This window comes from Tachypleus tridentatus, chromosome 6 (genome assembly GCF_004210375.1).
Source record: "Tachypleus tridentatus isolate NWPU-2018 chromosome 6, ASM421037v1, whole genome shotgun sequence".
Classification (NCBI taxonomy): Eukaryota; Metazoa; Arthropoda; class Merostomata; order Xiphosura; family Limulidae; genus Tachypleus; species Tachypleus tridentatus.
In genome coordinates this window covers 65,825,941-65,838,635 of record NC_134830.1, presented here as the reverse complement: position 1 = coordinate 65,838,635, position 12,695 = coordinate 65,825,941, and the positions used below count along the sequence as shown (strand labels likewise).

The 12,695-nt window shown below is 30.7% G+C and overlaps 1 protein-coding gene across 3 annotated transcripts in view; it reads right to left on the bottom strand.

Moving 5' to 3' along the window:
* The window catches only part of LOC143252710 (MFS-type transporter SLC18B1-like), a 30,339-nt gene extending 26,888 nt beyond the window's left edge, over nt 1-3,451 (bottom strand). Inside the window, exon 1 of one of the 3 annotated variants that reach the window (XM_076505270.1) lies at nt 2,793-3,451. The gene's annotated coding sequence lies outside the window, so the exon portion shown is untranslated. The remainder of the gene's footprint in view (nt 1-2,792) is intronic. The other 2 variants (XM_076505273.1, XM_076505276.1) reach the window with 2 other exon arrangements.
* Between the last annotated feature and the right edge of the window lie 9,244 nt (nt 3,452-12,695).

Here is a 12,695-nt window from a genome sequence, read left to right as displayed (position 1 = left end):
AGTTGCCAAATTAATATTTCTGTTTGTGGCAGGGCCATATAAAACCTACTGGAGGAAGCCATCAACTTTGCAGTTATTATAAACAACTTTAACTTCTCTGAACTGTTGGATCCATGCTCTAAACTAACCACCTGAACTTTCAACAATGGCTTTACAGTTTGACAATGTATTCTAGTATTAAAAATTCTTTATATGCTTCTCACGACACACAATATTTTATTCTTATCATACAAATTATGCATAAAATAAAATATAAAAAAATCAACAACGATGTTGCACAATGTGTGTGTGTTTTCTTATAGGAAAGCCACATCGGGCAATCTGCTGGGCCCACAGAGCGAAGTCAAACCCCTGATTTTACAATCGAAAATCTGTAGACTTACCGCTGTACTAGTTGGGGGCGTTGCATCTATGTTGTGTAAAAATACACGAAATAAACAGTGAAGAGCTACGTAGAAAATAAATAAGTGAAGCTTTTCTTGTATATTTACCAACGACAGTGAAAGCTCAAATAGATACTATTTGTTTTGAATTTTGCGCAAAACTGCACGACGAGCTAGTTATCACCACCTACCGCCAACTCTTGAGCTACCCTTTTTACCTACGTATAGTGGGATTGACTATCACATTATAAAGTCACCACTTCTAAACGGAGTGCATGTTTTGTGTGACTGGAATTGAAACCCGCTGCTCTCTGATCACGAATCGTGTGCCTTAACCATTTGACCATGCCGGGCCAAATAGATAAGAAACCAATGAAATATTCAAACATTCATGTAGCATGTTAAAACCTTAACAAATTCTTCAGAGTCTGAGTTCAGGTAGAGCATATATTTAATAAATCTCTTTGAAGTTAGCTTAGATTTACATTTTGTGCTATAGAGCTTTTTCCAATATATGAGCTTCAGCACTTACCCCTATATTTCAGTTACACATACTGAGTGGTTGTCTCCGGGAAGGAGTAGGGCTGATGATATTATAGTTTTATAGAGGCACCAGAAAGTGCATATGTATTATCAAAGTGTAGATCGTTCGCCTCTGAGCCATACAAGGATGAGGTAAATCAATATGTCATCATTTTTATAGCAACAATGTCTTAAAATTAATATTTATCACATTTACATATCTGTATTAAACATTTATTTCTCTTAATGATAAGAATATTACTTAGAGATCCTATACAGATGAAGTTTACATTCAAGCTCTAGAAAAAAGATGTGAAATGTCTACAGAAAGATGAAAAAAATAGTTAAGACTATTTTGTTATAGAACTGGACTGTTTAGTATTTTTAGTATGTGTCTCCATTATGATACTAAGCAGTTCATGCAACACAAATAAATAATATATTTTATCTTATCTGCCTGATGTGAGGCTCCAAGGTAGCCTCATTAAAGCCCACGATAATGAAGCCTGTTAAGGTATTTATCATTGCCACAATGAAAGATGGGTTAAGAATAATCTTCAGAACTTCACCCTTGTTGTCTTGGGTAGCATATTCTGATTGAACATAAGTGGCAAAAAAGGAGAAAAATCAAGTGTAACTGACTATGTTATAAATAAAATATTATGAAATAACGTATTGATAATTAATGACTTTTAAATCTTATCAATCAAAGTAAAGTGGTTCTAAGCAACCTATAAACATGATCAGGTTTATTTTGAAAACCAATTTTTGTATTTACTCAGTCACACAACCACATATTTGAATTCCATAACCCTGAAGTTTAACATAAATGAGTTAATTATAATAAAATTTAACTGAATAACGCAACATAATTTAAATCACCTGTTTATTTTAGCTGAAGAACATGATTACAAATAAACACAAGAGAATCTCTCCAATGAGGAAAAACGGTAACATATAAACTCGTACCTGAAAACCAGAATAATTAATGTTGTGAATATGTTAAGTAGTTGAATTTTATGCATAAATACAATGTTTTTCGTAGTTCTATAATATTGTTATAATTAGTTTTCAAGATTGTGAATTTGCTCATAAACATTTATGGCATGAAAGGAACTAGTTGGAAAAATTCCATTATTAGTCTTTTAATTTTTAGAATAAAACATTACAATTTTTTTCTATAACAAATCTCTTTTAACATCTTTTAACATTCTATCATTTATGTTATTAATAACTTTATTATTTATTCAGTTGGTACTCAAGAAGATGATATTTAGGAAGTATACATGCGATTCCTTCTATGTCTCATCAGTCAGCAATAGACATTCCCGAAGCACGAAATAGTGTTCATTATATTAGTGTTAACTAAAGAATATTGATGTGAAAGTGTTTGAAGATTTAGAAACTCTTCAGTGCAGGATTTGACGTTTTATTATTTATATTATTGATAACTTTGTTAATTAACAGCAAATAATTATTTTCTATTACTGTTTGAAACTTGTAACATACTAGTATCAGTTGATAACGTGCACTTGGAATGGCATAAAGTTTATTTAATGGAATGGATTAAACCCCACCGCTATTACGGCGGTAAGTATACGGATTTACAACGCTAAAATTACGGGTTCGATTCCCCTCGATATGCTTAACAGATAGACCGATGTGGCTTTACTCTAGGTAAACACTCTGTAATGGAATGGGCTAAGTGTTACATTTCAGTTCTTGACAAGTGAAAATTTAAACGTAAAATCACATTTTATAACTCGAACAAAGACCTCCTGTGTAAAAATTTTCTTTCAAGTAGTAATATACAAATTTAAAACTTAAGAGAGTAACAAACGTTTGGTAACTTAACTTCTTTATACGTAATATTAGGTACATATTTACCTCATAGAGGGCGCCTCCAATAGCATGTCCAATACAGCTACACACACCAAAGACGTCTTCAACAGATAACCAACATTATTGCAGTTTAAATTTTGAAGCTTAGACATTATAATAAACTTCCTTTTTAACACTGTATATCTTTAGACACGTAAATAAATACATAATTTTGTTTCATGTTTTGAATCTTGACTATGAGTAAGAGAAATATAGCTTCAAGAAAATGTTATGTTTTCAAAATAATTGAAAATTCTGTCAAGAAAAAATCTTACTTATGCATTTTATATTCCAATGTTGTTTGCGTTACCTCTAGCTACGTATTTCTTTTTGACTTCAGTCGAGGTTTGTTGTACTCTTACTCGTGTTCACTGGTAGGGATCCGTATATCCAATACCTAGAATTTTCATGTGGAAGAAGACGTGAATATCCGTAGTAAACCCAAATTTCATAATTTAAACCCTGAATATTCTATTCAGGTTGTGTCTAAACGAATGAGTCTGAAACGAGAAAGATGAAACAAATAATTAATATAGTATATGTTTGTGATTACAGATGTAATACGGAGCCAGCTGTATGCGCCATGTAGCAAGTGTTTCTTTTAACGTTGGAGAGATGCTTCATCAGTGTGTTTCTTCTACGGGCTATAATATTTATTTGGTTTGTGAAAGTTTTCGTTTTTTGCTTTTGAAAGAGCGATAAAATTTCATGGCTTTAGTTTTTATTTGATTTAATGCGACACGTCACTCTTTACACGAAGTCTAAAATTTGTTTGTAGCAAGAAATGTATCTAGTGACGTGCTCTAAAGAAGCGCTTCATCAAATTGTTGTAACATATGAGTGTATGCGTGTTGTTTTAAAAGAAAGTCGTTACACGTCTGCTTGTAAACTGTCTTTATAACGTTTTTTTAAAAATCGCATTCCATACTGTCTATGGTAGGGGAATATTGTTTCTTTTACTCTAAGTGATCAGCGCTCTGTTGTCTGTGGCGTGTTACATTTTTTATTACGGTGATATCTTGATATGTTTAGAAATAGAATAGAAGTCTGTTATTTTATCCAATAGTTTACTTATTTTTATAAATTGGAGGTTTTGATTTTTTTAAGTCTTTGATGACTGTGGTTTTCCTGTACGTGGTAAAGTATTCAGTTTTAAGTGATAGATTACATAACTCAAATAAATATGACATGTATTTGTCTGGAAGGTTTGCATATATTAAGTTCGTTATTTATTTATCATAATGAGATACGCATTGATATGTATATCACATCCCTGCCAGGCAAACCTATCATACAGTACCTTGGTCGATTCAAGTCATAGGTCCGATGGTTAGGGCGTTGGTCTCGTAATACACGAGTTGCGTAATGGGGGCGGTTTTGATTAATTTCCTTCCCTCTAATCTATCACTACTGAAGGTTAGAACAAATGAGAAAAAAAATTATAATTGCCTCAGAGAGATTTGCTGAATTGTTTTCTGTAGTGTAACATTTGAAAGTGATTGTCTTGTTGTAGCAGAAAAAAATAGCAAAATATTGTCTGTGAAAACAACATTCCAGAATCTTATATAACTCTAAAACTCATTTGAATAGTAGACGTATAGCTATTTTACCGTTACTACAACAAACAATGTGTTATTAGAACTTGTTGGTAATTTTATTTATGTAAAATACTCTAAAGAATAAATTCAGATTATCGTTTTGTATTTTATTAATGTTTATAAGAATCTTTATTTTGCATATTTTCTCTCATTCGTATTACGGATTTGTTTAGTATAAAACAACAGGGGAAAAGTTTTTGATATCCCTATTTTGAAGAGTTGTGTATGTCACTGCTGTTATTTTTAAAGTTGAGCACCAAACTACACAATAAGCTATATGTATGTTTAACAACGGGTATTGAATTACTGATTCTGGCGATATAACTATACAGACTTACCGAAGTACCTCTGGGGGCCATGCTAAAGATAATAGAAACATTAGTTTTAGAAAACTCAAAATGAAGTGTAAGATATATTAAAAATTACAAATTAACTTACTTTAGTTTGTGAACAGAAATGTAACTTCGAAGCTGTCACTTATCATTAACCATCATCATTTTAATAGTTTTTATATTAGTTTTCTCAAAAATGAATTTAATTAGAATTTATATTAATAAGATCTCAAACCATAAGTTTTCATAATACTGTTGAATCTATATTTCAGTTAGCCATAGATTATATTATATTTACAACACTATTGAAGAGTTTAGCAATGAAGACATAACTCAGAGTTAACAGAGATGCTGATCCAATAGTCTGAAAAATCCTTCTCACAGAGAATAATGAAATAAATGTGATTCCAGGTGAAGACTTTATTAGAGTGCTGAAATGTAGAATTACATTACAGATTAAAAAATACATTTTGCATGTAAACTTCACACTAAACAGTTCGAATTATCATCGCAATACTACGAATAAAACATCCAACTATCAGTCGTAATAAAACCATCATAGAGGTAATTACCATATGAAACATGTTAAAATTGTCCCATTTTGAGAAGCTCGCAAAACCTTATTGATATTTATTACTATATTAATATGACATTTGTTTGGGTCTTGGTATCATCGGGTGGTCAGGGTCTTACCTCGCAGTCCACAGGCAAGGATTGAACCGCGCAACCAAATATGTTCGTTTTTTCCAGCGGCGGGGGAGGCATTGTAAAGCAATACAACTATCAGTTGGAGTATATCAAAGGATTGACGGTGAGTATTTTGACTAGTTGCCTTGCCTTTAATTTGTCACCTGTAAACCTCGAGTAGTTTTGCGCAAAATGCAACGAATGAAAAACTGTTTTGTTAATAAATGTCGTTTTTCTTTTCATATTTATGTTCATTATTCTTAAAAAAGAAAAAGTCAAAGATAAAGTTACCCAAGAAAGATCGTGGCACAATCGCTTAAAGATTAATAAAGAGATTAATAAACATTTGTTGAAATTTTTGGTACCCGTAAATTAACAAAAAATACTTTTAGTTAAAAGACATTTAAAGAGATGTCGATTAACCATTTGTAGCCATTTATACACCAGTTATATTATAGAAAATTCTCTATGAAAAAAACATGTTTTAGATAAGACGTCGATAAGCCATTTAACTAATCAAATTATGAAGATAATAAAGTAATGATATAATAAAACAATGTCTCAAAGGTACTGAATCGGCTAGATAAGATAATTTGGAATAACAACTGTGCATCTTCTCAGCGCCAGAGTGCATCTGGGTAAGCGCAATCAGCGTGTAAGGTTAAAAAGTTTCGTAATTTGAAATAAAAAGTGTTTTCAGAAAATATCAGAAATAACTCAAAAGGTAAACTGAAAAAGTTTGATAATCACCATTTTATATACATTTATCTACAATAACCTTCTGGATTAAGAGATATTTATCAGAAAATAAACGTCCGTTCCGGAATGTTTTCTATTCTATTGATACTGTTTCAAATTCTGGACACACAGCTTATAATTATTTGTTTACTTAATGAAAACGTATAGCTTAGACAACCAGACAATTTACATATAAGTATAGAACCAATTAATAGGATTTATTTAATTTATTACAGAAGGTTAAATACGTTGAACTGTATGAAAAGGAATTTTGAGTTCCTGTGTGTTTTTTTCATGATGAAACGTAAAACCATACTGCTTTTACTATAGTTATTTATAAATATGAACACATCCAGGTTGAAAATACTTGATATTTATTTTAAAATTATGAACCCATTTTAGGCGAATGTGTTACATTAGTGATTAAAATCATGTTATAAACTAAACGAGAAAAATTACAATGGTTTCATGAGAATAAGAATTGTGTTGTTATGCACGCGAAAAGAAAAAACCCAATAAAGATGAGTGACAACTAGCAAATTAACTACGTGACTTAAAAAGTGGGTAACATAATTCAAAATAAGGGGAAAGGAACATAATAAAGTTTCATTTTTTACACTTACTAAATTAATTCTTAGTAAAAGAGGGAAATGAATCGACATAACGTAGGGTGTGGGTGCAAAGTTTTTGTTACAATAAGAGACTGTAAAAAATAATAGAAGGATATAAACAAATATTTCTTGTTCAATTGCGATGGGAAGACGATTTTTGCATTAGAATAATGTGTTGTTTTCTCATAAAAACAGATCTTCAGAAAATTACTTATAGATTCACCGTTATACATTTATTTTAATGCTTATTCTTGTTTCATTATAGCTTACATTCTGTTATTTTAGTACCTACTTTTGCTTTATTATAGTTTTTTTTGCGTGTGAAGTATATTCCTGATTGTGTATTGAGCGAGTCCCGCATGCTCTCGAAATTTGTAGAAGATTATTGAGAGTAAGAATAAAAATATTTGTTTTACGAAAACGAGTTAGAACGTTGTTGAAATTTCTACAAAGTCGCGTGATTCATATAAAAACAATCAGTCTAGAGATAGTAAAAGTATAAGTAGTATTGGACAGCTACAGTCAGTACGCTATAAGCCTCGGAAGTTACAATTGTAATTAACGCGTGTTAATCGGTAAACTACAGAACTGGCCCAAGAGAGTTTATAAATTTCGAGCCTTACAAACTATTGATCTTTGGTGAACTAATTCGGACGTTGTAACTTCTACGATGATATTAAGTATCTCGTCGGTAAAAGTCAGCTTATCAGCGGCGTTAGACCAACCGTGCTGGGTAGCTTTAGAGATGTGTGACAGTATGAACTCAGAATTAATTTGGTCATAGTGAACCAGGATCATCAATAAAATATTCAGTTTATACTGGATATAACAATCAATATTGTCTTTATACAATAAGTTTATACAATTATAGTATATAAACAATGATTTTTAATAACTATTTGTAATAACCGTTGTTATAAATCATATTGTTTATTTTGTTTGTGTATTAAAATATATTTTTGTTAGAAATTAAAATATTGTTACAAATGCCGTAAATTTGATACGTATTAAGAGTTAATTAACTTCTAAATTCAAATTTAGATTTTCGGGTTTTTTGAAATAATAACGTACTAACAAACGTAATATAATAAATCAGACACTTATCCGAAGTAAATTATAATACGGAACACATCATAATGGCTTTAGCTATATTGTGATAATTTGATTTGCATATTTGAAATTGTTTTGTTAAGATATTCTGAACTTTATAGAATTAAGCTAATTGAATTTTTACTTTAATAATATTTCTTTTTCATGTAAAATTGTTTAATATGCTGTTACTATATCTACTTTTACTGACAGTCTACAATTGATATTTGTTGTTACTATAGAAATTAGTCTACGATTAAACTCCTTGAAGTTTACAGTAAAGAAAAAATAATAATCTTAAACAATTTATGCAGTTTTTAGTGCTTAATTTGTACTCATCATTTTAAAAATAATTGGAGAAAGTAAAAATGTTATGAAGAAAGACATTCTATAAAGAAATCCATACTGTATTGGTGTTACTAGTTTTCTCACTCCCTGAAAAATAAACGTTTTTTTGGTTAATATCAAAACCCAGGTATTCGAAACTATTGCACTAATCATCAGCACTCTCAAGCGAGTAATATACTTGTAAACACGAAATTTTTTATAGTTGAACAAAATTGAAGCATTTAAAATTTTCCCAGAAATTATGTTTCAGATTTAACCAATAAAACTTATCAAAAACACCACACCTATCACAACACTAGGTAGTGCTTTTATTACTGGATAGTAGTTTTATAGCTGAGCATTAAAAATTACAAACAAGAGAGAATAAGTTTAAAAATATTAAAAAATCGTTTATCTGTTTATACAACATTATTGTTAAGTTGTTAAATGAACGAGAACAGCAGCGTGTTCTGATTTGGGATTATGTTTAAATGTTTATTCGGACAACAAAGCAAAAAAAAAAAAATCATGGACAAGATGTGGCAGTGTATAAAGTTGCTTACCTGTCTTGCTTCTAGTTTATCATTTGAAAGTTAATTACGGCTTTTCTAGATAACTTTCGTGTAGAACTGCGCGAATATACGAACGCAATAGGCAGTAGGTGCACATTATAAAAGTAAGGAAAATAAAATTAAGTTATAACTGTTTCTAAGAAAATTTTATTGATAAATATAATTTATCTTACAGTATCAATTAATGAAATTGACCTCTTAGGTTTTAATATTCTCTTTATACAAGTATGTGACTGTTACTGTATTTAATGACATCGTGCTATTTTATAAAACCTGGCTGTGGTTATCTGTTTTTCTTGTATTGTTCAGTTATATTTCTTTCATTTTGTCTCAATGGCCTGGTGTGAGCAAATGATTAGTCAATCCAACTATTCTTTGGTAAAAGAGTAGCCCCAAAGTTGGTCGTAGGTAGTGATGATTAGCTACCTTCTAGTCTTACATTGCTAACTTAGAGAAGACTGGCTCAGACAGTTATCGTGTAGCTTTCGCAAAATTAAAAACAACAACAACAATCGAACAAATTATTTTCTTTTATAGTGTGACAGTAGCAGGTTTACGGACTTATAACGCTAAAATACAAGGTTTGTTATTCAAGACTATTCTAATCTGAATTTATCTTTTTTTATAATTTTACTCCACACTTGAGGTTCACTGTTAGAGGTTAAATATAATTGATAGCTTGTCATTACAGCTGTGTAGAATATATTCTGCATTTTCTTCCCTTTCTCTTATGTTTTAACCATGTACGACTTTTTTTTTTGGTTTAGTTGTTTGAGATGTTCACTTTACCTTTATGAGTTGAATTAAAAATGAAAAAAATACAAGTACCTCTGTAGAGAAGAAGAAAACAAAAGCGTTATAATTGGCTTGACAGGTGAAAGCGAAACTGATTTGGGTTAAAATTATAGCCTGACGTTTCGTAATCCAAGGCTTCTTTTCGTTTCCGAGATCATGACTTATTAAAGGATAAAATTGTGATTGATGAGTCAAAGAATTTTCAACTTTATCATACATACTTTCTGTATTTTCACAATTGGTATAACAGTAAAGTTTCAATATGTCAGTTGTTTGAACAATTTTTTTTTCTGAAATATTAGATTCCAAAGAGGTTAAGCTTGTTCTCACGTGTTCCTGAAGGAATAGTTTCGTTTTATCTTAATTTTTTGTTGTTTTTTGCCAAGAACTGACTTATATTTAGATTACATGAAATCTTAATTATATATTTAAGTATCAGTCACATAAAAATCAGAACAAAATGTGAATCGCATTATATGGCTGTGAAGTATTAATGATAATGAAGTATATTTTTATATTATACCAGTGATAAAAGATATCCATATATACAACACATAAACTCAAACATTACCATTGAATACCTCGAAGGAATCTTAAACTGGCACTAAGAAAAAATGTTGCATCTAAGAAAGAATAATATTTATATGCAAATAATATTGTTTTGAAATTAACACAGAAAGAAAAAAAGCTCTTGCATGTAACTTTAAAATTTTATATTGCATCTGAAAATGAAATTCTTAGAATATAATTTTATGTGTTTCACAAACTTTACTTTTATATTAAATACAAACAGAGTTCTTCGTATTTTGTAACGATTGTGAATTTTCAAAAATTTAAAGGTGGATGCTATGTTAAATAACACAATAGTCTTAACTTTCACACCTTTTATTTACAATAAACTACTACTACAGTAATCATTATTGCTTCACTAAAAATTTTGTGCAAGCTATAGGAACTTATTATGCATATACTTAAGATGTGGTTGGTATACACCGTGCGATGGTACGAGTGACTCTGCAGGAAAAGGTAGTGGTTGTAGGTGTGCTTTCTGTTACCCGCTTTCAACACCCAGCTCTTAATGTTCGTCCATCGTCGTTCATGCGATTAATTAATTGAAAATATCAGACTGGAGAAATGTCTTACGGGCCAAAGTTAAAACGCCAAGGACCAAAGTCAGAAGTGTGTATAACTAAAGAAACGGCGCTTCATTACAACATTTTTCTTTGTGCCTCTTGAAATAGAAACTTCAGCTGAGTTTGTTTTTGCTGTTGTTGTTGTGTAAGAACGTGGTGCCATCTGTGAATCTAACTTAGACTAACGACAAAAATAATAGCATGCTTTTTGTTCCAAACTACCAACTCAAAATGTTTAATAGAGACAGACCTGGTGAACTAGGAGTAGTTAGATAAGGAATAAATAGACAGACATACTGATATTTGCGATTTATATATCTGTGTGTACAGAAAATTAGATAGCTTAATACTGAGACCAACTGAGCCATTTCTTGGGCCACACATATTATGATTTATTAATATCTAGTTGGAGTACTCCTCCTTCGGACATGAAAAGTTACTTGATTTTCATGTATCTGTAAGAAAAAAAAACCTCCATAAGAATAGCAAAATATAAAATGTGAAACCACAATTTACATGTATCTCGTTCAGGACCGAATCAACCTCTACACACACAAAATTTGATGAAGATCGATCAACATGTGGCGGAAAAATTAAAAAAAAAACATAACATATTCAAAACGCAAAAGTGAAAATTTGTATATATCTTCTCATGGGCCGAATGACCCTCTGTAGTAAATTTGGTGAGAGTTCTCCTGCACCTGCAGGGGTGAAGTAGTGGTATAAACTATGTTACGCAAAATGCAAAATTGAAAATTTTATACGTGCCCCCTACATGGACCTTTTGAGCCTCAAACGTGAAGACTCACCCACATCCTGAGAATTATTTACATGGGCATACAACAAAGTTACATAGATATGTATTATCCAGTGTAGAATCTGTATTTAGATATTTGAAATTTTACCAGCTACACATGATACGCTATAGATTTAGTGAAAACGTTTTTGTTTTCAGAGTAATTTCATCACATGTGATATTAGTTTTCAATGTTGATAATCGAAGAGGTTAATACATTTCTAACTGTGGTAATTACCTTTATACATTAAAGTATTAAAATCATGTAGATATTTTAGAACGTTTCAGTGTGTTTAGTTTTTAATTGATTGGAATTAAGTACAAAGCTAAAGAAAGATGTGTTGTTGTTGTTTGGTGTGTTTGTTAATAAAAACTAATGTGAATCAGTATATGCGAATATTATTGAGTTTTTGAAATGTTTTGTATAAAATGTATTCCCGTTGTAATTATAACCGATTTAGTATTGCTCAGATTTTACTTTTATTTATTTATTTAAAATATTCAGGTTTGGATTTATATTATAAAGTTACTGAATATGTCTGTATTTTACTGAAGAATTATTCGTACGTGTTCAAATGTACAGGTCGTATGAATGTCAAGAGGAAAAGAGAAAGGACTTCTTATTTTCTAGTTAACAGAAAATCTAATGAGGAAAAGACGTCCTCTCATAATTCACACGGATCTCCAGAACAATCAGAACCACCTGATGGTGGAGAACAGCAGAATGAAGACTCTTCATCAGATTCTTCCTCACAATAGCATCGGATTTTTTTTCTACAGCCTGAACTTACTAAATATTCATTTCAAATCCGTGACTTGCTATATAATTGCAGCTGTTAAAATTCACTATATACATGATCTTTTTCGGAAGCAATAATTTAACCATTGTATATCATAATTCAATAATACTAAGAAAATTATTGGGCTACATATTCCTTCATTTACTACACTGGTTGCACTAGAAATACAGTATTTTCAATTTATCAAAAGAAAATATTTTCCTGTTATTTTCTCCGTTTATGTATGAAAATTATGTCTGCTTTTGAACTGAAGATAAGAAAGGCTTAGCTCTGGAGTCGCCAGATGGACAAGAACAAGATAAAGCAGACATCACGAGCTATAAGAAAAATAAACTTATCTCGTCGAAACTCTAATGCTAAGTCAGGTTTTAATTTTTTCATATAGGTTCAACGTTAATGTTTCAGCGACAAGAAATTTTCAACAAAAGAAT